This window comes from Myotis lucifugus, unplaced genomic scaffold, assembly GCF_000147115.1.
Source record: "Myotis lucifugus unplaced genomic scaffold, Myoluc2.0 scaffold_35, whole genome shotgun sequence".
Lineage (NCBI taxonomy): Eukaryota > Metazoa > Chordata > Mammalia > Chiroptera > Vespertilionidae > Myotis > Myotis lucifugus.
Window position 1 is genome coordinate 5,636,573 of NW_005871083.1, and position 4,845 is coordinate 5,641,417.

The following is a 4,845-nucleotide window of genomic DNA, read 5'->3' on the forward strand; positions in this document are numbered from 1 at the left end:
TCAGGCTGTTGTTTCACATTCTCCAATATGAGGCAAGACTGTTTCCTCAGCAATTTTGCCCTTATCAGATTATCTCGCCTGATTCTATTAATTTTCCTCCATGAATCTGCTCACAGTGATTTGTGATTTACTTACCCTGCTAACTAAAGACTGTTACGAGGATGTATCTAACATCCTAAGAACAGTCTATGTGATCATCCAGTTACTTTTCTCAAATCACTTTAGCTAGGTTCACAATGAAATTGAGCAGACTCTGGTTAGTTCTGTACCATAAAATCGGCTCCTGAAGAAACAAGGAGAACAGACACTACACTTCTTGGTGCATTTTGGTTTTTTCAGATTATCTATGTCAGATTCCAACATGATATACCTGAGTAGCTGTAACTCACCATCAGGAAAAAAATATATATATATTATTTTTAACTTTTAATCATTGTCATTTGGACACGAACAGGATTTTTCTTCTTTTTGTCCAAAGTTGTTGTGTATATACTGACACGAATCTACAGTTGTGTTTTAGATGTTACGGTTTCGCAATCTTCTACATGATTCGACTCATGCCCTCCTCCCTCCCAAAATTCTTCTATAAATATTCACGGCTTTCAGAAACTTTAATGCTACTGGTTTGAATTGGTCAATAATGACAAACGCATGGTTTCGAAATTACTCTATATTGTTCTACAGAGATTACTAGCGTATATATAGCAAGGGGATATTAAGCAGTACAGAAACAGGGTTTGTATTGTATTTGGATTACATGGGCTTGGAGAGAAGTGAAACAAACAATGTGAGCAAAGAAGTCTAAGGAAGTGTGGCCTGCTGTAATTGTACAGAATCAAAAACCTGAATAGTACTAATTAAAATAAGAGAGCTCAATTGTTGTAAAAGAAATGCCACTAACGGAGAACTGTAAATGTTTGGACACCCCTGGGCATCACTAAATAATAAAGTAAAAAGGACAAAAATGAGAATTCAGTTATAAGTCTGAGAGCACTACTGCTACACATCTAAAAAATAATTCTGGTCCTCTCTTTTTTTTCCGAGAGAAAATAAGAGACTGTAAAAGACTCTGCAATACGAGAAAGAAAAATACCATGGCTTAACAGCAGTGTACAGAAATAAACCATAAGAAAAAAGTGCAGATAATAATACATTTAGCTGCCCAAACATGAGCATTTAATTTCTAGAAATGATATATAATTGCAACAATTAGGTGCATGGCCATGAATCTATATCACATGGTCTTCGTCATGAGTGAACTTTGTTTATAAATGTTGTTTATGAATGCAGAAGTTTCAGTGCTCCTGGCCAAAAATACTTTCATGAGAGACAAGGACCATTTCTTACAGCTTTTAACAAAAATGTGATGCCAAAGGATTAAAAAAAAATATTATAAACAAAAAAAAGAATCAATTCTTCCTAACTACATTTAAATTCATGTTTCACATGAATAATTATAAACTTCAGACATTTGTGGCTAATGATTTTTTAAAAGCCTAGAAAACTGTTGCTATGAACAATGCTAAATGACATCGTATGTTTATGTAGTTTAAGATTTTCCTCTGAATAAACAAGCTATAATCCCTTAACTTCATTACTAGGTAAAATACTGTTTAAGAGGTGGAAAGCAAAGGAATTCTGTTAGGTTGCATAAATATTGACATAACCGTCACTCTTTCTTCTCCAAACTGGTAATAGACAAAGTATTCCCATAAAACCAAAACTACCCTTATAAACAACTTCGCTGAAGTAATGATGAAAAGAAAAGGTGCTTTTCTGGAAAATACCAACAGCACTGGCCTTTTAGGATTCTGATGCGCCTACAAACCTGTATTGGGGGATTCTCTCATTAGGAACCCTGGGGTCTGCTGAAACTAAGGCTGCCAGCATCAGAGAAATTAACACAAGTCTAATCTGGAGTCTGAAGCCAGTGAGTGACACCTAAGGTCTCGTTATAAATAGTAAAGTATGCTGTGGGGTGGGTGACAGCCTTCTGAAGTGCAATGCTCAAGACGTGAGGCTTAATATATGACTAAGTGTCAGAAGTCAGGTTTTCTGAGAATTACTTTTCAGATAAACAACTTTATAGCGCTGCACTTAATCTTACTTACTAGAGACATCTCATTTATCACTGAATTACAAGTAACTTTAATTCTATTGATATTGCCATAAAGCCCGCTGGAAATCCATCCTGGCACTTTTAAAGAGCTTGGGGCCCTATTACATGGGATCCACTTGCTCAAGTCTCTGAGACAGAATTACACTCCAAAAGGCTTCTGTGTCCCCTGTCCCCTTGGTCGACAATCCAGGGGGACCGTGGAGGAAAAATAACTCCCTCACCTGCCTGCACTGTCCTCAGCCCCTTACCTACAAGGTTGGGTTCTCCCACTGCAGTCAAACTTCCTGCGCCTCTTTCCTCCTCCCACCTTGGGAAACCAGCTTCTTTTCACTTCAACAAAACTGGACACGGATCAATTTCAACTGACCTTTGCCGAAAGGTGGCGCTGTTGAGGTAAAAACCAACTCGCTCCAACAATAGTTTTCACTCTTCGATCCTTTTGCAGGCTTTTCAGAATTTTTTTTCTTTTCTTAATGCACCCTCCTAGTGTTTCCCCCTCCCACAAAGTAAAAAAAAAAATAGCATTAATACCAAATGCATTTCATTAATTGGAAGAATCAACAGTCCCAACATCCAAGCAGGCGGGCTGGTCTTCCAAACGCTGGGTTCGCTCGCGCACTCTTGCTTTCCCCCAAATAGTAAATCTCGGCTTCTCCGACTTGCCTATCGCTTTAAAATCTTAGAAACAGAGTTGTTGGTTGTTTCCTTTTTCTTTTCTTTCCTTTTTCTTTTTCCTTCTTGCATGGGCTTTAAAAGAATCGATCTAGAAAATGGAACAATTATTAGCATCTGTAATGGGGAGGGGGAGAAGCTGCTCCCCACCCCACCCCCACTCTGGCTTTCCGGGCTTGTCCGAGAAACCTAGGTTTAAAATTTAACCCTTCGAGGGGAGCTGGGGAACGATGGGGTGTTGTTTCCCCCCCTGGTTCCTCGCCACGATCGAGTATGGAATAATTACTGAAACATAAAAGTGCAAAGGGCGCGCGGGACCCTGATAAACAGGGGTCAGATTTCATAGGGGTGAGTAAGCCTGTGTGTGTGTGTGTGTGTGTGTGTGTGTGTGTGTGTGTGTGTGTGTGTGAGAGAGAGAGAGAGAGAGAGAGAGAGAGAGAGAGAGGAAGAGAGAAAGGGAGAGAGAGAACGAATCTCAAAGGTCAAACTCCAGCCATAGTCGGAAGCCTGAGGGCTGAGCCGGGCTGACCAGACTCTGAGCTTTCCCGGAGTTAACTCGCGTAGGCGTTCGCTCCCCCCAAGGGCACGCGACGCCCGCGAGCAGCCGGTCCCCGCGCATAATGGCCCCTGAACAAGTTATTCTGCCTCCTTTAACAGAAGGTGATAAAATGGGCATTCTCTCTTCGCGGAGCCCGAACCACCGGCCAGGAGCGCGGCGGAGCAGCGTCAGGCATGCAGTCGGGACCCCTGTGCCCTCGCGCGCGGGGAAGGGGAGAGGGACAAAGAGTTGGGGCCAAGTTTAAGCTCTGGGCACAGTCAGGCTGGGGGAAGGACGATCCCCGGGGCAGACACCTGGGTGCCGAAGGTGGAGCGAGGAGGGAAGGCTGCCAGGCTAATTCACCATCCTGGGGACAGGGAGCTGGCAGGGGAGGGCAGTCAGGCCAATGCCCGCCGAGTGAGTGGCTGGTCAGCTGGGGCTCCGGAAAACAGGCCTCTTCGCGCTCCAAAGTAAATCACACCGACCTCCCTAACATCCCGGGTTCCCGCAGCCCCTCTGGAAAACTCTTCGCTCTCTTTCACCAAACTTTGCGCTCGGCTTGGCTCCCTCCGGGGGAGGTGGCGGCGCGGGAAGGGTTAAGCTCGCCCGTCCCAGCTGACAGTCAGCTGATTGGGCCCTGATTGACAGCTCCGAAAAGTTTCCTTGTTTCTATACTATTATGCTAATCGCGGCCGCTCTCGCCGCCTCTCATTGGCCCAGAGTACCAGTCAATTTCCCATCTGGGCCTGACGTCACAAGTACTATAAAACTCAGCAATTGCTTTAAACTCTTCTTGCTGGATCAGAGGCTTTAAAATCTTTTTTCATCTTCGAGCTGTAGCTCAGGCTGCTCGTCGGCTCGGCCTCCCCCCCTTTTGCTCTCTGCCTCGCCTTTCCCCAGGACTTCGCTATTTTGCTTTTTTTTTTTTTAAAAAAAAAAGGCAAGAAAGAACTCAACTCTCCCCCACCCCCTCCCTTTCCTCGAGCCCGGCTGCACCTCTGTCTTGCACTTTGCACGGAGAAAGCGCGCGAGGGAGAGAGAGAGGAAAGAAAAAAAATTAAAAGAGCCAGGCAGAAGAGGAGGCGAGAAGCATGAAGTGTTAACTCCCCCGTGCCAAGGCCCGCGCCGCTCGGACAGCCGCCCGCCGCGCCTCCAGCCCCGAGCGGCCGCTGCGCGCGCCCCCGCCTGCAGCCCGGCCGGCGAGCGAGCCCTCCTTGAAGAAGCAGAGGTGGAACCGGCGTGTGGGAACCGGGGTGGGAGGGAGAGAACGGGGGGGGGGAGTAGGGAGTGAGGGGAAGGAGGTGAATAAGTGGATCGTGTGGTGCGGGGGGAGGGGGAGGCCGGTTGAGGTTTACAGTGTTTTGTTTTTCGGTTACGACGGGAATGTGGGTGAGATGGGGGAGCGGGGGATGAAGGGGGGGATGGGAGCGAGTGGGTGTTAGGATTGGGTGTGGAGATCGTTCGAAGGGGTACACAGGTGCGGGCGAAGTGGAGTGTTGGAAATGTGTGAGAGACG

At 45.9% G+C, this 4,845-nt stretch overlaps 1 long non-coding RNA gene across 1 annotated transcript; it reads right to left on the minus strand.

Annotated features, from left to right (window-relative positions):
- Positions 1 to 655: 655 nt before the first annotated feature.
- Positions 656 to 4,230, minus strand: LOC111825643. The gene is made up of 2 exons (XR_002828825.1): positions 3,644 to 4,230; positions 656 to 2,882 (listed from the first exon to the last, which is right to left on the minus strand). It is a non-coding gene; the product is annotated as an uncharacterized LOC111825643 (long non-coding RNA).
- Between the last annotated feature and the right edge of the window lie 615 nt (positions 4,231 to 4,845).